Below are 21,586 nucleotides of genomic sequence, written 5' to 3'. Positions count from 1 at the left end.
TTAGGTAAAAATTAATTTCCAAGGAAGATGGGTCAGCTTGACAGTAAGCTAGATTGTGTCAATGCTACTTGCTACACTTAAGAAGAAATCACCGTTAGAAACTTTTTCTTTTCATCATCATCAAGGACAAGAGATGTACCGAGCTCAAATGGACAATATTTTTGGTAGCAAAAATGGTGGGAGAAATACCAATTTTTTTTCTGAGGGAGAAAAATGGACCCATTTGGCTATGAGCAACAAAACAGTGAATTCATAGCAGCACTAATATTACCAGGGGAGAACTTTTACCTTTCTAGTTTCTTTAAACTGGTCTCTTGAGCTCTACCCAAAACAGTTTCTGATTGCCTAACTGAACCCTGTGAAATCCTTTTGACTCTAGAAAAGAAGTGACCTCTTGGATCAGCTGGGATCACAGGGTTGTTCTATGTGATCTATTGCTGTGGATCCTCAGCATCCATTTTTTGGAGTCCTGGAGTCATAGCAATCCTCTCAGAGCACCTTAAACTCTGGTCTGCTTTCCCACCCAGGTGCTGACAATAAATGCTACATTTGGGAGTCCTGGTTCACCTCTGCATACCCTGAAAGTTCTCATGAGGAGTCCCAAACTGTCTCCTGTGTGAAAGCTGCTGGAATAGGACTATTTCATAAGGCAACTGGGCAGGCGGGTGAGCGACAAGCAGGGAGCGGGAATAAACAGAGTTCTAGACATTTTTTAGTAGCTTTATTCAGTTTCCTTTTCTAACAATGTGCTCAGTGTTCCAGAATGTCCTTTCTCTTCCATTCTCCCCAACATCCCCCTCTTCCTTCCTCCATTCCTGAATCGTCCCCTCTCGTCCCCCAGAGAGCCCAAGATAAAGACATGGTCAGGCTTGGTCAAGAGAAAACCATCCTGTGCACCCTGGTGGAGGGTGTGACCAGTTGTGTCTGGGCAGGAGTGCTAAGGTGTTCAGGAAGCTGCTGTTCTTGCCAAAAATAGATCTGCCTCTTGTGGAATTTGCTTTGCTTCTCGGTTCATGGGAGTTCAGGTCACCACCTCATAGGACACAGTTCAGTCTCTCTCTGTTCAGTCAGTCATTTACTTCAGGGAATTGGAGGAATGATTATTGAAGTTGTGGTTAATAATGAATGATATACCAATTTAGGTGTCTACGGAGTTGCACGTGAATCTGGAGTCTCTAGGGTAGATTATCCTACCCTAGGTAATGCCTTTATCCTTTATCCTTTATTTTAGGAAAAGAAAATAAAAAGTGATACAGTTTTTATTCCACTCTTTCAGCCTTGCTGCTTCCCGGCCCATATCAATGAACTGTATCAGTTCCTATCAGTGAACTGATACAGTTCATTGATATGGGCCTGGAAATTGCACTACATACACATTATCTGTACATTTCACTTTCGTCAAGAGAATTCATCACCTTAAAGAATAGAACAGTGAGCATGAAGAAATCGAAAATACTAAAAAGTGCCAAAGTAAATGACTACTGGATGCTAATTACGAGGGGAAAAAATGATCTTAGTTTTTATAGTATCTGAAAAGGTTTTAGGGCACAGCTCACATACAGAACTCAGGGAGTAAACACTTTACAGTACAGTGTCTGGAAATGATAGAATTTATGATGATAACTGGAATATATAAATGGGGATACACGATGAGTGAGTTTCAGAATTAGGGACTAGTCAAGGCCTAGAAACAAATGACTGTGAAGAGAAAATCTGTCTTACATTCCTGCCTCAATAGTCTCAGCAATAGCAACCAAGTCAAACTGGCATGCACTTTGGCATCCACAAATTCTAAGAATGAAGCCAATGTGGTGAAAGCCACATCTAAGAATGAAGCCAATGTGGTGAAAGCCTGGCTGCTTTCACCAACAGTAAAGGCATTTTGACTTTTTTTTCCTTGGTCAAAGCATACACTCAGCATATACACTTTCTCATCTAAGTATTTATGGGTACATTTGGAATGGAGCAAATATTCCCCCATTGAACAAGCCATACGTCTTTGAAAACCTAAATACTTAATTGAAGAACTGCTCCTGTAACCCATACTATATAAGCAATGGGGTTAATTTGTTCCCATTTATCTATATTTATAGGCAAATTTAGAGAAAATTTTCACTGAGTAGTCACTTGTTGCTTTGCTAGGGTTTATTGAGGATTTAAGACTTACATGCATTTTTAAAATAGTAATTAATGTCAGTGTGTCTACTCACAGGCCAAAATGCATCTTACAGATACTGTCAATGATTCTCAAATTTTAGTGTGCATAAAAACTATGTAGGGAGCCAACTAAACATGAAGCCACATTTTGACCCAATAGGGCAGGGACTCTGCACTTTTGTCAAGCACTCCAGGTTATTTGAATACAGTTGGCCAAAGGAGCTTCCCAGGTGGGTCCATGGAAAATCAGGAATTGTCAGGATGGATTTATAGAAAGCAGCAGATTTGAGATGAGTCTACTGGGTCAAACTTCAAGGATGGGTGGGATTTAAAGACAGAGAAGGGAAGCATTTCCTTGGAAGAGGGAAAGGCCTGAAGAAGAGCACAAATTTGAGAGTAAATATGGCATAAGAAAGAGAAAACCATAAAACAAGCCTGAGAGAAGCCTGAGGGATGGCACATAAAATCTGGTTTCCTTTCCCCTCATGTTGATTGTCTACACAACTTAAGTATCTAAAGTCTTTATGAAAATAAGCAGAATATATAAAGAAGGAATCTTTCTATTTGTGGCTGAACCTGCTTTTCACATAAGTTATGTCCAATCATAAGTCTCAATGGACATTAAGAAAGCAAGCCCTAGGGGGCCTCCCTGGTGGCGCAGTGGTTGAGAGTCCGCCTGCCGATGCAGGGGATACGGGTTCGTGCCCCAGTCTGGGAGGATCCCATATGCCGCGGAGCGGCTGGGCCCGTGAGCCATGGCCGCTGGGCCTGCGCATCCGGAGCCTGTGCTCCGCAACGGGAGAGGCCACAACAGTGAGAGGCCCGCATACCGCAAAAAGAAAAAAAAAAAAAAAAAAAAAAAAAAGAAAGCAAGCCCTAGAGCTACAGTCCCTAAGCCAACCAAACCATGTACATATATACAAATGCTAGGCTTGAGGTTTTAGTGTGTCGTGTCAAACTAATAGTCATTATGGTAGACAGGTGACATAGTACCAAAAAAACCCCACATTGCCTTAGGTCCCAGAAATAACTGGATTTAAATCATTGTCATACCACTTAGTACCTGGGAATTTTACTTGGCCTCTTTGAATTTTAGTTTCCAAATCTGTAAAAAGAAACAATTATAAAAATACACACAGTACCAATCCCTTGTATTGGGTTTTTTAAAATACATCTTTATTGGAGTATAATTGCTTTACAGTGTTGTGCTATTTTATGCTGTACAACAAAATGAATCAGCTATATGCATACATACATCTCCACATCCCCTCCTTCTTGAACCTCCCTCCCATCCACCCTCCCTATCCCACCCCTCTAGGTCATCACAAAGCACCAAGCTGATCTCCCTGTGCTATGCAGCAGCTTCCCACCAACTATCTATTTTACATTTGGTAGTGTATATATGTCAGTGCTACTCTCTCACAATGTCCCAGCCTCCCCTTCACCCCCGTGACCTCAAGTCTGTTCCCAATGTCTGCATCTTTATTCCTGCCCTACCACTAGGTTCATCAGTATCATTTTTCTAGATTCCATATATATGAGTTAGCATATGGTATTTGTTTTTCTCTTTCTGACTTACTTCACTCTGTATGACAGACTCTAGGTCCATCCACCTCACTACAAATAACTCAAATTCGTTTCTTTTTATGGCTGAGTCATATTCCATTGTATATATGTGCCACATCTTCTTTATTCATTCATCTGTCAATGGACATTTAGGTTGTTTCCATGTTCTGGTTATTGTAATTAAAGCTGCAATGAACACTGTGGTATATGAATCTTTTGGAATTATGGTTTCCTCAGGGTATATGCCCAATAGTGGGATTGATGGGTCATATGGTAGTTCTATTTTTTGTTTTTTAAGGAACCTCCATACTGTTCTCCATAGTGGCTGTAGCAGTTTACATTCCCACCAACAGTGAAAGAGGGTTCCCTTTTCTCCACACCTTCTCCAGCATTTATTGTTTGTAGATTTTTTGATGATGGCCATTCTGACTGGTGTGACGTGATACCTCATTGTAGTTTTGTTTTGCATTTCTCTGATGATTAGTGATGTTGTTTCATGTGTTTGTTGGCAATCTGCATATCTTCTTTGGAGAAATGTCTATTTAGGTTGTCTGCCCATTTCTGGATTGGGTTGTTTTTTTTTGTTATTGAGCTCCATGAGCTGCTTGTAAATTTTGGGATTAATCTTTTGTCAGTTGCTTCATTTGCAAATATCTTCTCCCATTCTGAGGTTTGTCATTTCATCTTGTTTATGTTTTCCTTTGCTGTGTAAAAGCTTTGAAGTTTCATTAGGTCCCATTTGTTTATTTTTGGTTTCATTTCCATTTCTCTAGGAGGTGGGTCAAAAAGGATCTTGCTGTGATTTATGTCATAGAGTGTTCTGCCTATGTTTTCCCCTAAGAGTTTTACAGTGTCTGGCCTTACATTTAGGTCTTTAATCCATTTTGAGTTTATTTTTGTGTATGGTGTTAGGGAGTGTTCTAATCTCATTCTTTTTACATGTAGCTGTCCAGTTTTCCCAGCACCACTTATTGAAGAGGCTGTCTTTTCTCCATTGTATATTCTTGCCTCCTTTTTCAAAGATAAGGTGATCATATGTGTGTTTGTTCATGTCTGGGCTTTCTATCCTGTTCCATTGATCTATATTTCTGTTTTTGTGCCAGTACCGTACAGTCTTGATTACTGTAGATTTGTAATGTAGTCTGAAGTCAGGGAGCCTGATTCCTCCAGCTCATTTTTTTTTTCTTTCTCAAGATTGCTTTGGCTATTCAGGGTTTTGTGTTTCCATACAGATTGTAAAATTTTTTGTTCTAGTTCTGTAAAAAAATGTCATTGGTAATTTGATAGGTATTGCATTGAATCTGTAGATTGCTTTGGGGAGTACAGTCATATTCACAATGTTGATTCTTCCAATCCAAGAACATGGTATATCTCTCCATCTGTTTGTATCATCTTTAGTTTCTTCCATCAGTGTCTTATAGTTTTCTGCATACAGGTCTTTTGTCTCCTTAGGTAGGTTTATTCCTAGGTATTTTATTCTTTTTGTTGCAATGGTAAATGGGAGTGTTTCCTTAATTTCTCTTTCTGATTTTTCATTGTTAGTGTATAGGAATGAATTGTACTGGGTTTTGAAGACTAAATGAGGTGGTAACCTTCCTGACACAAAGTAGATGATTGTAAATGGATGAACAATATTTGTAATATTTTTATATTCATAGAGAAGATGTTTTAAATGGACCAATCCATGGTTACACAATGGTGTGATTCATTTTAGGTCAGATAGATAAAACAGCACAATTGTGATGTAGTAAGAGAGATATATGTTTTTCTATACAAATAAGAGATGAAATTTGACAACTGTGGAACCAGTTAGCACCGTGATGTGATTTGAAAGATACCTTAAGATATGTTTCCAAGTGGCCCAAAGTCTCCCATTAGAGTTTCATTCCCTGCTGGCTCTTGCAGAGGTGTGCCGCCGCTCATATTAGTCTTTTGTGTTTAGTGTGAATTGTTTTCTCAGATCTTTTATCTCAACGACAATGGAGAGAAAACCCCTGAGGAAAAGGAGATTGGCTGGATGTAAAGAAAAGGTAGAACCATTTTGTGATAAAGGGAAGCCACAGAAGACGGAGCTGGCTAGAACCTCAGGCCATAATAGGAGGGACCTGCAAGACTTGGTCTGGTGAGAAATGGGAGCCAGAATAGAGAAAACAGCGCACGGAAAGGAGGCCCTGACAAAATATCAATTGTTTTACCTTTAGCCTTTGTCTGGCTTGAGTGCCACTGTTCCCTGCACGCATAGGCCTTCATTTCCATTAAATATCATACAAATACCTTTCCATTTTTGGTATCATCTCACAGAGTAAGATCTTCTAAGATGAGAAAGTGAGGCTCAAATGGTCTCACCAGGTGGCTGAAGGAAATCTGAGAACAGACATGGTTTCTTCAAAAAATAAAAAATAAAAAAAGCATGCAATGAACTGTACTGTTATATAGAAAAAAAGTATCAAAACTGCTTTAAATAACTCTCCTCCTTTAATGTGTTTTTTAATGCTATTATTACTGCTCATTTACTACTGCTCACTACTTACTACTATTATTTATAATTACCCTCCATTTTTTCACCTGAGAAATTCAAGATGTAATGTGCCTTTCTGGTTTGGAGACTTTTTTTCTGTTTACTGATTTTCCTGAATCACTATATATGATATATCTTTAGAAATTTAGACTTTTAGAGGGGAAAAAATGTTTTCTCATCTGCATTAACAGTACAGTGAGGTGAGTGTTGGTGAAAGAATTATCTTTCTTGATGGGAAAAGAAGGCAGAGTTATATTAATGGGGCATTAGAAATAAGGTCTAAATGCTAACCACAGATTATATAAAACTAAGGTTATTTGTGGCAAGAGAAATTGACTATAGATTATAGAAGGAAATGTGTTTTGTTTATACCTAGGGCCAGGTGCATAATAGTTGTTTAGTTGAGGTTTGTTGGATGATTAATTTACAACACAATGAGAAACTAACCAGTGAGTCCCTAGCCCTGAGGTGTTTCAAAACAGATCCTCCATGTCACTTTCAGAACAATTCCCGTTTACACACACACACACACACACACTCCTCTTGAATGGCTGTAATGACTCATCTCTGTACAAATTCCCTGATAATTATTTAGTCAATATAGTCAGTATCAGCACAATAGTATCAAGTCAGTTCTGAAAAAGTCTTACAGGTGAGGGCTTATGGAAGACTTTATGGTAACTTTTGGCTTGCTATCCAAAGAGGCCATAGAGTCCAAGAAACACAGAACTTTGCTTTCGAACAGTGAAGAAATTATTGTGCAACAGAGTGTGGTACTGGGGAGAAAAATGCTATTCACTCTCAGAAGCAGTGGTATTTATCTTTTGAATGAGAACAGAGAAGTCCTAAATGAGAACGGTCAGAAGCCCTCCTCTGAGTCAAACTCCACAAAGGCAGTGCATTCGGCTGCCTCAATACTTTATCTGAGGAGTCCCAGAAGAACCCATCTGTAGCAAAACTTGCCTTTTCACACTGGAATTCCTACTACTGGGGTTGCTATTTCGATTCACAAACTGAAAATGAGCTTCACTGGAAAGGGTACTGGAGGCACCCAGTAAAGACCTGCTCAAGGCACCACGCAGGTGTGGAGCCTCAAATTCAGGGAACGTCAAAAGGTAAGGAGGGGCCTCATTGTGGGCAGACTCAGCCAGCCTCATGGTTTGCCTTCTCCTAGACTTGGCCAGTTCATATTCCAGTTAATGTGCACAGACTAAATAAGGACAGTTTTGCCCTTCAAAAACATAGCAGAAAATGGTCTTTGATTTCTCGCAAACGCTCTTGGGCTTATCTCTCCATGTGAATTGTGACAGTAAAACAATAAAAATTGAGATTTAATTTTAACTCGTGTTGGTGAGTCTGGGGCAGTAAATGAAGATGATGGGCTAGAGAAATATTAATCTAGGTTGGCTATTTAACGTTTGCCTTTTTTTTGAGGGGAACACTATTGAAGGCACCTGTTCAGGACAATGAAATTCTTCAGGTATATTTTAGTTTATCGCCGGTTTCTCCTTGTAGTTTTCACTCTGTTGATTTTATTGCCACTGCCACTCATCCTCCGCACCAAGGTAAGTGAACCCGGAGAATGGGCTGGTGGGTTTTCTGATTTATCTAATTGTCCTTTATTGTTGCTATGTAATTGTCTGGCTCAGAGCTGAATGGGTAACACCTTGGGCTTGAAATCAGGATGGTTATACATTGTGTTTTGTCCATTTTTTCTCCTTTTTAATGATTAATGTTGTTGATCCTCAGTATGATTAACTGCAATAATTAAATAGTATATCCAGTCAGAATTGTTCTCTGACTGGCAACCAGATGAGAGGAAGGACAAAAGAATCACAACCCTTGAAATCCTGTCATTCTAGTTATCAATCTCCAGAGAGCATCCTGGGTTAACACAATCCCTTCCCCTGAGACTAGGCAGCAATGTGACACTGGGGGAAAGAGCTAGAGGAAAACTTGGGAGCCCTAGGGAGGGTCTAGCACAAACTAATTTACTTGACAGCTCCGTGGCTTGGTGTGGACCACGGGACCTTCTGGAAATCTAGTTTCCTTATGCTTCATTGAAAGCATGAAGTAATTTTCCTTGGTTAATCAGGAAAGTCTAATAAATAATTGTACACGTTCTGAGCATTTGAGATTTTTTATCATTTTGGTGTGCTTGTAGGGATTTTTCTGTTTCCTTTAAGTGTGGTTAGTCTATTAAGTCCAGAGTAATAAACGCAATGCATTTTTAATACCTTGGGGAAATGATTGTATCAGCAAACATTTAGTGAGCACCTTCTCTACGCCAGGCATGACAAGTGTCTCTTGGTGGTAAGAGGACAGTCACCAGAGTCAGGCTCTCTGCTTTAGGTCCCAGGTTTCCACTTAGAAGCTGTGTGACCTGGGTAAATTAATTGACCTCTCTGTGTTTCCATAGTCTCATATGTAAGATTGAGAGAGTAACAGGCTTGTTATGAGGATTAAATAAATAAGCACTCATCAAGCACTTACTTGGAGCTGTGGCTGGCACATAGTAAGTGGGCTAGTGAGAATCTTACCAAATCTGTTGATCCCACAGCTGTGCAGTTCCCGCCACCCCATGATGCCTTTTCTCTGAGTAGAAGAGAACCTTTCTGATGTTCTTCTCTCACAAGCATTAACCAAGGTTATACTAGTCTGGGTAAAAATAGAATTGCAGTAATTATAATATTCCACCTTCCCTCAGAAGTCTGCCATTGTCTGAAGGAAAGTCGTGTCAGCTACTGAAAAGTCTTTTTGACTCTGTCAAGGCCTCCTCTACCTGCAAAGCCGGCAAGGGATCTGGGCTCTGCCACCCACAGGGTGTCTCCTTCAGGAGGAGGAGGGGCAACGGAGATCTCACAGTGCCCCGAGGACGGAGGGAAGAACTCTCTCCCACTTTTCGTCAAATATTGTTCTGAACCCCCAAAGTTTTAGAGAATGTCTAGTGTAAACAGCGGGCACACTCCATGGTCTTTGGTTTGGTTGGTTTTGTTTTGCAAATTCTTTGTGACTAATCCTCCCCTGTTCCCCCTGCCCCTCCCACCCCAGCTAGTTCTGAGGACTCTTCTGTGAGTCTCTGGCAGTCACTAGATGACAAATGTGAATCACAGACATAGGGATTTCATCTGAACGCCCACCCCCACCTGCTTGGAAGACTCGTCACTCCATCTAGTGCGCATGACGGCCTTCTTCTTCCAAGTCCCCTGGTCCTACCTGTCCCCCAGACCTGACTCCTACCATGAGTACATCCTGATTCATACCTGGACCCCTGCTCTATTTTAATATTTCTGGGTTAGTCTCAGCATAAGTCCTTACTTATGAGAAAATAAGAGAAAATAAGTTAAAATAAGTTAAACTAGTCAAGACAGACTATGGCCATGACTGCATATCATCTGTGCTGCTCCTTTGACATATACACATATGACACTTTGAGTATCTTCCATAATTTTCAGAGGAAGTGAATATAAGCTCTTTGAAAAGGAAGACCAATTAAATTAATAAAAAGCAATGTTCTCCATGCATGAGTCATTAACCAGAAAGTGTACATTAGGTCTGTGGGGAAACCTGGCAACAAGTTGCATTTGACAAACTGTGTTCCTCTTTCCTTTCCCTCTAATCAACTCATTTGTTAAAACTCAATGAATGTTAATGGGAGGATTTTTTTCTAGTACAGTAACATGATTTCATTTTTTGTTTACTCTAAATGCATACTTAACCATTCAATCAACCGCTAATCAAACGCAAAGAATATTATTTTAACTGTTGCTTACAAGGAGAGCAAAACTTTGTTTCAGAGGATGTGGGCCTTTGGAGTATTTGAAAGTTAGGTAGAGGCTTACTTTGACATGAATGCAAATCAATTTATTGTAACTTTCATGTTACCAAACTGGAGAACCCTATGCTTGCTTCCAAACCCACAATAATAGTCAAGCAAAACAAAGTCAATTTTGCTTTATAAAAGCACAGTGAATCTACATGATGTAGAACCAACAAATAATAAGTTATTGGCTGATTCTTTTTCATTTTCCTTCTGATTACTGAGTCGTTTCTATAGACCAGCCTTAACCCTTACCTTAATTTTACCTTGATTCAAAAATGTAGCATCAGTGATGAGAGCCCCTAAGTGGCTCTGCAATGTAATGTTCAAAAGGGAGGGGAAGGGCTTTGCTTTGCAGACATGTGACCCAACAAAGGCCACATAGATGCTATTGAAACTGGATTTGAACTTAGGTTCTGTCAGAACTCAGAATTCATGATTTAACAGTGGTTTTGTTTTACTCTTTTCTATATTTTGTACTTTTGAAGGTTTATCCTCTATTTTGAAGAGTCACATAAAGTGTGGCATGATAATCATTTATCAACAACTCAGGCATAACTCTTTACAATGATGCTTTAGACAGGTCAGACCAGAGAAGAGGTGCATCTTTGCCATTTCCTCAGTTGACCTCATGCAACTCAACATCTTTAAGGTAGAAAATTGCAGTGATTCTAACCACTGGGGCGGACCTATGAGAACTGGAGTAGTGGACTCATGTGTGTCATTTGCTGAATGTCCCAGAGTCCCAGCTATACAAGCTTGTATTATCAGCTTTTCAGGGTATGGTGCCCCTTCCCTTCACACCTGTGCCCAAATGTTTACCATGACTCATGGCATTTAGTGGGCATCTTAAAATCTTCTAGTTGGAAGAGACCTTGGAACTCTGTATTTCAGTGTTTTCATGGAAATAATATTTTATAGTGAAAGAAAATATGTACTGATATCACCCCAGAAGCCTAGGAGCATAAGTCAAACAGAAGCTCAAATTGAATCCTTATGAATTAGGTATTGTAATTGGTCAAATTTTGCAGATTAGAAATGGAGATAGAAACATGCAAATAGCTTACCAAAATGTGGCTATACAGATGTTTCCAATCAACATCTGTCTGACTTTAGAGCCAGTGATCTCAACCACAACTGAATATCTGTGTCTTTATAGCTTCCGAGGGTAATAAGTATACTCCTAACACATTGGTGTAAATGTCACTTTACTAAAGGAATTGTATTTCCTCATTGCTTTACATTGAAACATCAAAAATACTGTCTTTTTAATCATCACATAAGTATAAGGGTAGTCCTAGCCCTTTCCCAATTAGTAGTTAGTGGTCAGTAAAACAAGCCTGTAGTGTAATTGATATTTATGTAAATATTTGAGTAAAATTAATAATTGCACTGAATTTTTCTTTTTGGAGAGGGAATATCTTAAATATTCCCAGATAAAAACTTGTTAAAATTGGCCTAGGCTACATGCCATAGTCCCAGTGATATTCACAGTGCAACTTTGTTCTTTTATGACTATTTCTAGCAGCTTGTTAATTTTACTTCTCAGAACTCCGTACTATTTCTTTACTTATTTTTCTAGTTTCTTGGCTTTTCTTTGTATTTCTTTTGATGGAACAAAATGATAAAAAGAATGCCAAGTTTGTTTGAGGAGTTTTAATAGGAGAAAACTGAACAATAATATTTTCTGTTTGTAGAGAGTATCCTTCCAGGTGTGTCACTCCATCTAATTTACCCATTCGTTATGGACCCCCTTTTTTTCTTTTTCAGTTAAGGAGACAGGAAAACAGCCACACGGATACTGAGCAGCATTTCCTAGTTGACTGGTTGTAAATCTGAGACCAGATTTCAGGTTTCTGTCAGATACTTCAGGATTTCTCTGGAAAATATTTTACACCAAGAGAAACTTGAAGAGAAGAGAGGGGAAGAGTCAGCCGAGCAGAGAGCCTTAGGGCACTGGACCGGCCGAGGTTAGGGATGGAGGAAACACAGCTGGGAGGGCCACCTGTCGTGGGCCGCTTCTGTTTCCTTCACAATCTATGCATCTGATGCACCGTAAATTTCAAAGTTATAATAGAAATTATAATAAGTAAAAGAAATGATACATAATGAGAGTCTTATGGTGCTCCATCTAGAAAAACTAAACAGATGGGAGAAAGATAGCTCTTGTAAAGAAAAGTAAACCTTAAAGTGATAAAGGCTCTGATGGAAGGGGGAAAGTGGTAGGTTGAGAAGTCTGACAAAGGAAAGGAAAATGAGTGGGAGAAAATTTTAAAAGACCACAAGTGAGAGAAGAGGGACGGCAGAATTCTGAGAAAACATAAGGAACTTTTAAAGGGGCAAATCAAGTAATGAAACAGTTGATATTGTTTTTAATGTTGGTCTAAACTGTTGTAGAGATTTAAGATAAAGGGGGGAAATGCTATAAGCTCCAAGAAAGTGAACATTTTAGATACAAAAGAGCATCAGAATGATGGAGGGCAAGAAAAAGAAGGCATGGAGTCATGCTAATTAATGTGGTAGGAGATGAACAAAACCAGAAAATCCAAATGTGATATATATTTATTTCATGAATATTTGATGAGAACTTGCTAGGCCCAAAGTACTGTGCTCAGTGAACAGTGGCATATTACGCAGTGTAATGTTCCTGCTTTCAAGTAGCTTTTGCACAATTGCTGAAAAGTCAGTATACACCATGGCCAACATTCATCACAAAATAAGGCTGTATATAAATCCATGCCAAATGATGGAAACAAATGGTTTGTGTTATAGACGTGTAATGAAAAGGTGAATATACCTCTAGGGATTCATCGTACTTCAGCCCCTACATTCCCCCAGACACACACATCCCACTTGCCCACAACCTGCTGCTCCTTCTGTTTTCCCTGTCTCGGAGAATCTGCTACCCCGTTTCCAGGTCTGAAATCTGTGTGTCATGTCAGATCCCTCAGCTATTCCTAAGCCCTCATCACTCAGTCTATGTTGCTTTACCTCCTGAATCCACCCGCTTCCCATCTGTGTCTTCATCTCCATTCCTGCTGGCACTGCTCTCCTCAAGCCTGTCTTTTCCTCTCTCTTTCATAGAACATTTTCACACTCTTTCCCCCCAGAGTCTCCTGCCAGAGGACTATTTTTAAAATGTCAACCTCGTCCTATTGTACCACTGCTCAGACATCTTCCATGGCTCCCTTTTGCTGACAGGGGGAAAATATCTAAACCAAACATGTATATACTGATGGATCTTTGGGATTTTGCCATTTATTCCTCCTAATAGCCCTCCCAAAAGCCCCCAGTACCTATCTCCCGCATCGCATTCACATTTCCCATGGCAGCAATATTTCACTATCTGCCGTCCTAGGAGACTCATGATTGTTCTTCCCTCTCTTTGTCTGCACATGCTGCATCCTCCTCCTGGAACGCCCACTCCTCTCGCCCTGTCCTTCTTGGGAAAGGCAGCTTGGGCTGTGATACAAACAGAATCATCCTCCATGCTCTCAATGCACAGTCGTGGAGACATCGGCCTCCATCGTAGTATGTATTCCATTTTGCCTTTATCTTTGCCTCCCCCTCTAAACTGCAGATACCTCAAGAACACAGAACATGTTGTTTAACTTGTTTCCTCCGGCCCAAGCACAGTGCCTGTCACACAGACAGTTGATAACGGATGGATTAAGGACCTCTCGCGGCAGAAGGTTATGGTACACAAGCTAGATCTTGTAGGAGGGATAGGATATAGGAGAAAGGAGACGGTGAAAGGAAAGAACTTCAAATAGAGTACAGAGAGCGACTCAGGGACAGAACAAGAATGTAGGTGTAACAGGAGTGTGTCTCTTCCATGAAGCTCTTCTTTTCCTTTCGTGATACATATTTATACCTTGGTTGGTAACAATAGTATATGTGAATGTCTACTGTCAGCCTCCTAACAACCATTAGAATAGTTAATATTATCCCCATTTTACAGATGAGCAAACAGACACTCAAAGAGGTTAAGCAATTTGCCCAAAGTCACACAGCCTCTAAGGGGAGTGGGAGGATTTAAAGACAAGCTGTCTGGCTCCCAAGCCCATCGATGCTATTGCTTCCTTAATGGCATTTATATCAGATTTTTAAAACCGCGTGCACCATTGTTCCTGCATTTGTAATTACAAAACACATGTTGAGATGAGGTCTCCCACTGCCTGGATTACAGAGCAACCACGACCCCTGATGACCAAATAATGTGAGCAAGAAATAAACTTTGGTTGTTTTAAGCTGCTGAGATTTAGGGGTTTTTGCCACAGCATAACCTAGGCTGTCCCAACTTATCTAGCATATTCTGAAAAACTCCCCAAGTGATTCTGTCATGCTACCCTCTGGCCCATGGCCTCATCTGTAAAAATAACAAGACTTAAAAGAGTTTTCAATGTTATCTGTAGATTGGCTGCCCCAGATTCACCTGAGGTACTTATGGATATGAAGTCCAGGATGCTGCACATTTAACAGACTCATCATGATTCGGAAGCAGTTAATCCATGGCCTGAATTTTTATCACACCCTGGTGCATTGTCAGATTGGAGAACAAGATGATCTCTATGGCTATGTCCAGTTCCACTGTGTGCACGGGGTGTGAATACAGCATGTCTCCATTGCTAATTGTTTTCAGAAGTTAGACGAAAATGAGTTAAAAATTCCCTTGTAACTGACATAGTGGAGCCACCAATTGCCTTTCCCTGCTACCCATTTTGGGCTGAAAACTAACTAGAAATGCTAATTATTTTTCCTTGACTTTGTAGTTGAGCTTCTTACTCTCCATCTTCCAAGATGGAGTCACTTTAAGCTTTGCAGTTAATATGGATTGAGTCTTTAGAATTTCCTGCAGCAGTAGGGGTAGGTGTGTCACGACCCATGCAAAGCCCTTTATGGGTTCTGTCAAATAATAATAATGTCCTTCTTGTAGCACACAGATTTAGAATGCATTATTTTTCTCCTGTCTTAATTGCTTTGCATTCTTTTTCGAAAATCAGTTGCAGTGAGTGAGGCCTGTGATTGGTCCTGCTTTTCTCAAGCTGTGCTGAGAGATTGTACCCACATATGTACTAATTCATCAGTGAAATTATTCCATAATATCATCAGTGTGTCATTAAAAAGGGGGAGAAGAGGTGAAAAAACTATATTTTAAAGCCTAATTTATATTTCAATTCCACCTGGAACAATAATTTCAAAGAGAACCAAGGTGATTTTTAAATATAATCAGCCACATTTCCCAAGATAATTTGACACTCAGAACTTCAGTGGCGGGGGAGTCATTTTCCACATTGCCTAGTCATAGGGTCATTTGCTTTTTCTGCCTCAGTAGCAAGTTCCTGGCTGCACTTACTTGGGGTGGTTAAGACAACATATGACTAATATTGTGAAATGGGGAAGTGGGAGAGTGGCAGCTACTGGGAAGTGACCTATGCAGGTAAAAGTTTTAGTTCCAATTTCAGCTTATTAGCAAGAGAGGTGAGAACCTCAGGAGAACTAGAGAGACAATTCATCCACTGGGATGAGCGTCAAAACATCCAGTGCCAGGCAAGTAGAAGAGAAAACAGAGAAGAGAACAAGGCAAAGAAAAGAGACTCCTAGGCTAAAGAATTTATGCCTAGTAGAGTGATTGTTTTATATAGGGATCAAGATATATGAATAAAAACAGCTGTAGAAAAGACACCGAGGGAAAAAAGCTTCATTCATTTAATAAATATTACTGGGTGCTTACTATATGCCAGGCATTGGTTTAAGTGCTGGGAATAAGGCAGTAAATGAAATAAGATGTGCTCTCATGGATATACTTGGATTGAACTCTACTACATACTAGCAATGTGATTATTGATCCTAAGTTCAACATGGAATTACCATACCTACTTTATAGAATTTTGGTAAGGACTACATAAAACAAGTATTATATCTGGAATGTTGCAGGCATTCATAAATGTTATTTTCCCCTCCTCTTACTTAGTCATAAGTCAGAAAAACAGATTTGCCTATTTATTTGGCAAATATCTTCACCTTTTAAATAAGATTTCCTATCTTTAAAGCCTGTGATTAGCAGTCTAGATGAAATCTGTACAATTAAGACCCCCCTCATCCCTTTCTCCACCATAAACACAAAGCTAATAAACATCTCTGTAGACCAGAGTGGGTCAGAAAAGCATGCAAGCAGAGCAAATGTGAGAACCTGTGGTCTAAAGTGCTCCCACATCATTCTAGGGTCAGAGTTAATTTTAGTGCCACAAACTAAGGGCTGGAGAGTGGTTTTCTTGGCAACTATGACAGGCCCCCCAAAAAAGCTAGACTGACCACTCTCTGTGGTGGCATTCAGAGGAAGCAGATTCTGCCCAGCCTCCCAGGCAGAGCTGATCCAAGCTTCCTGATCCAGCTAGATGGCAGGATTTGCATTGTCCTGGGAGGACAGGACCTCAGGCTGACAAGATAAGGCACATTCTGGACTATGAGCTGGGGACTGGATGGAGGCAACTGTAAAACTTCTAGATGATGAATAATGAGTACAGAAAGAAAAAACACACAAAAAAAACAACTACCATACAGGGTAAATCTGGAAATAAAATTTCAAAATGCAATAAGGCAACTAAGAAAGTCTGACAATGAAATCAACACAGAGATGAAAACACTTCAAATAAAATGAAAATAACAGGGAAATCAATAGATGAGGAAAGGGGGAAAATCCACAATAGATGACAAATTATTTTTAAAATAGAAATATACAATATTACAATATTGTATTACAATAAGCAATTACACACCAACATATTAAATAACCTAAAAGTGGATAAGTTCCTAGAAATATACAACCTATGAAGACTGAATCATAAGGAAACAGAAAACCTGAACAGACCAATTATGAGTGTGAGGTGCTTGAATCAGTAATCAAAAACTTCCTAACAGGGCTTCCCTGGTGGCGTAGTGGTTGAGGGCCCGCCTGCCGATGCAGGGGACGCAGGTTCGTGCCCCGGTCCGGGAAGATCCCACGTGCCACGGAGCGGCTGGGCCCGTGAGCCATGGCCGTTGAGCCTGCGCGTCCAGAGCCTGTGCTCCGCAACGGGAGAGGCCACAACAGCGCGAGGCCCACATACCGCAAAAAAAAAAAAAAAAAAAAAAAACTTCCTAACAAAGACAGGCCAGGACCAGGGCTTCACTGGTAAATTCTACGAAATATATTTTAAAAGAATTAATGCCAATCCTTTTAAAACTGTTCCAAAAAATTGGAGAGGAGCGAACACTTCCAAACTGATTTTATGAGGCCAACATTATCCTCATACCAAAGTCAGGCAAAGAGACAATACAATGAAAGGAAATCACAGGCTCCTCTACAAAGTATCAGCCAACCAAACTCATTAGCACATTAAAAGGATCATACAACATGACGAAGTGGGATTTATCCCTTGGATACAAGGATGATTCAATATACACAAAACAGTTCATGTGATGTATCACATTAACAGAATGAAGGATTTTTAAAAATCACATAATCATCTCAATAGATGCAGACAAATCACTGACAAAATTCAACATCCTTTTATGATGAAAAACTCTCAACAAATTAAGTATAGAAGGAATGAATCTCAACATAATAAAGGATGTATGTGACAAGCCCTGAGTATGTAACATCATACTCAATGGTGAAAAACTGAAAGCTTTTCCTCTAGGATTAGAAATAAGACAAGGATGCCCACTCTCACCACTTCTATTTAATACAGTATTAGAAGTCCTAACCAGAGCAATTAGGCAAGAAAAAGAAATAAAAGGCATTAAATTGGAAAGGGAGAAGTAAAATGATCTTATGTGTAGAAAACTGTAAATACTCTACAAAAAACTGTTATAACTAATAAACAAATTCAGTAAAGTTGAAGGATACAAAATCAATGCAAAAAATCAGTTGTTTTCTACACACTAACAACTATAAGAAAAGAAAAAAATTTTTTCATCCCATTTACAATAGCATCTAAAAGAACAAAATACTTAGGAATAAACTTAACCAGGAGTTTCACCTTCTGAAAACTATAAAACTATAAAACATTGATGAAAGAAATTAAAGGAAACACACATAAATAGAAAGACATTAAAGGAAACACACATAAATAGAAAGACATCTCATGTTCATGGATTGGAAGACTTAATATTGCTAAAATGTCCATCTACCCAAAGCAATCTACAAATTCAGTGCTATCCCCATCAAAATTCCTATGACATTTTTTACAGAAATAGATAAAACAATCTTAAAATTCATATGGAACCACAATGACCTTGAATAACCAAAGGTATGTGAGCAAAGAGAATGAAGCTTGAGGCATCACACTTCCTGACTTCAAAATACATTACAAAACGACAGTAATTAAACAGTATCTTACTGGCATAAAGACAGACATATAGACCAATGAAACAGAATAGAGAAATCAGAAATAAACCCATGCATATGTAGTCAACTGATCTTTGACCAGGGTACCAAAAATACACAATAGGCAAAGGACTTGAATGGACATTTCTCCAAGGATGATACACAAATGACCAACAGACATATGAAAGGGTACTCAATATCACTGATCATCAGGGAAATGCAAATCAAAGCCACAGTGAGTTATCACCTCACACCTATTAGGGTGGCTTTTATTTTTTTAAAAAAAGATAAGTGTTGGTGACGATGTGGAGAAATTGGTACCATGGTAAACTGTTGGTGGGAATATGAAATGATTCAGTCACTATGGAAAACAGTATGGAGGTTTCTCAAAAAATTAAAAATGGAACTACCATATGTATGATGCAGCAGTCTCACTTATAGGTATATACCCAAAAGAATTGAAATCAGGATCTTGAAGAAGTATTTGTACTCCCATGTTCATTGCAGCATTATTCACAATAGCCAAAATATGGAAACAACCTAAATGTCCATCAATGAATGAATCAATAAAGAAAAATGTGGTATCTATAGACAGCAGAATATTATTCGGCCTTGAAGACAAAGAAGGAAATTATGTCATCTGAGACAACATGGATGAAATCATGTCATCTGCGACAACATGGAGGACATTATGCTGAGAAATAAGCCAGCGATAGAAGGAAAAATACTGCATGATTCCACTTTTATGAAGTATCTAAAATAGTCACAGTCATAAAAGTAGGGAGTAGAATGGTGGTTGCCAAAAGTTGGGTGGAGGGAGAAATGGGGAGCTGTTCAACAGGTCAAAGTTTCAGTTATGCAAGATGAGTAAGTTCTAGAAATCTGCTGCACAGCACAGTAACCATAGTTAACAATATTGTATTGTGCACTTAAAATTTTTAAGAGGGTAGATCTCATATTAAGTATTTTTAACACACACACACACATGCACACACAAAACAAAAACAAACAAAACCCAGAATGGGGCCTGAGGAAACTTTCGGACATGATGGATATGTTTGTTACCTTGATTGTGGTGATAGTTACACAAGTATATGCATATGTCCAAAACTCAGCAAATTGTATACAACATATATGTGCAGTTTTTTGTGTATCTATTAATCCTCATTTAAAAAAAAAGAAATATAAAGCGAGAGCAGGTGAATATAAAAAAAAAAAGACTAGTTAGAAATCTTGGAAATGAAAAATAAAGTCTCTGAAATGTTAAAAAAATCAAATTTTAAAAACTCAGATATAATAAACTGTAAACTTTAAACTGAGTACACTTGAGGACATAATCAGTGAACTGATAAGAAAGAATACTAGGAATTCACCTAAAAATCAGACAGAATAATAAATAAATATGCTTTACATGAAAGAATAATTTGAAGGATGAATTCAGAATTTCCAACATACATGTAAAAGGTATTCCTGAAAAAAGAGGGACTAGAAGAGAGATTATATTCAAAGTAATAATGGTTAAATTTTTCCGATTAAAAAAGATATGAATCCTCAGACAGAATATGCATTTCTAAGTATAAAATAATTTTATTAAATATTAGTCCATGTTTAGACACATCATAAATGAAACTTCAAACCATCGAAGATAAGGAGAAAATTTTAAAGCTACCAAACAGTAAGGAGAAAAAAGTTTATATAAAAGGATGATAATTAGATTAATTTCTCACTTTTTTCAACAATAATGAAGATGTCTAGTACAGATTTACATGACCCTTATGGATAAAACTTCAAAATATTATAGAAGGAATTTAATAAATACCTAAATGAATGAAAGTGTTCATAGATGGGAATATTTTAAGGCCATTTCTTGTTTTATAAATTCTGTGTAATTTCAATAAAAATCTAAAATTCAAAATGTAAAAGCCTAAAACTATCAAGGCAAGTTTGAGAAAAATGTAAGATAAGGGACTTGAGGTACAGATTGTAAAACTTATTGAAAAGCTATAGTAGTTAAAAGAGTTTAGCAATTCTGCAAGAGTTGATGTTTGAAAGGCCGCGGGGGGAGTAGGTGATTGAGGGACAAAACAAGGAGTCCATAAACACATGTGCCTGCATTTGTAGCGATTTGGCACAGGAAATAATATAGCAACACAAATTAGATGGACCAAAGATGGACCATCTAATAAAAAAAGCCAGGGCATTTAGGTTATACATTTAGAAAAAAGGCATCAGATTCTTCTACAAATAAATTTAGGCCCTACACTTGAAAACAGCCTTTTTAAGTTTTAGAAAAAAATACAGGAATATAATAGAATATAGAAAGAATTTCTCATACAAGGTAGTAAAAGCACAATATAACAGAAAGGATTTTAAAATAACTGCATTAAAATTAAAATCCTCTTATCAACCAGAAATAGAATAAAGCAAATTTCATAGATGAGTCAGAGAATAAGACAAATATTTGCAAATATATACTTATAAAGAAATATTACTAAGAATCTAAAAATAGCTCCACAAATTCATGATAAAAAGAAACAAACAACTGAACAGAAAGATGGAAAGAGACTATAAACAAGGTAATTTGCAGGAGAGAAACAATTATGTTCAATAACCATGAAAAAAATACTTCAGTGGTATTCGAGCAAATGCAAATTAAGAAGAACTTTCCATACTATCAGATTGTCAAATAAATAAATTAGTCCAATATGCCAATGGTTGGTGAAACGGAACTTTCTCACATTGTTGGTGCTAATATTGTATAAACTGATACAACCATCTTGCATACTTTCCACTCAGAAATTTCGATAACTACTTTTATACACTAGCTTAGGAAATCTCTTTCCTATATTCACTTTGGAACTAAGTACAAAGATGTTCATAGCCCGTAAACAGCCATCAGAAAAACGGACATATGAATTCTAATGTATTTATAAAAAGAAATGCTATATCCATTTAAAACAAATTAACAATAGGCCTTCATGTATCAACATGAATGCACTTGAAATAGATAAAACATTGAGTGAAAAAGCAAGTTGAAAAATCACATATACAGAAAATCTTATTTAATCTCAAAACCACATGATGTTTATTAATGCATTAATGGCTACATGTAGTAAAATCACAAAAGCATGGATAGAAAGGATACACATTCTAG

Source organism: Mesoplodon mirus, assembly GCF_964341445.2.
Source record: "Mesoplodon mirus genome assembly, chromosome: 9".
NCBI lineage: Eukaryota > Metazoa > Chordata > Mammalia > Artiodactyla > Ziphiidae > Mesoplodon > Mesoplodon mirus.
Note: the sequence above shows the minus strand (reverse complement) of the source record.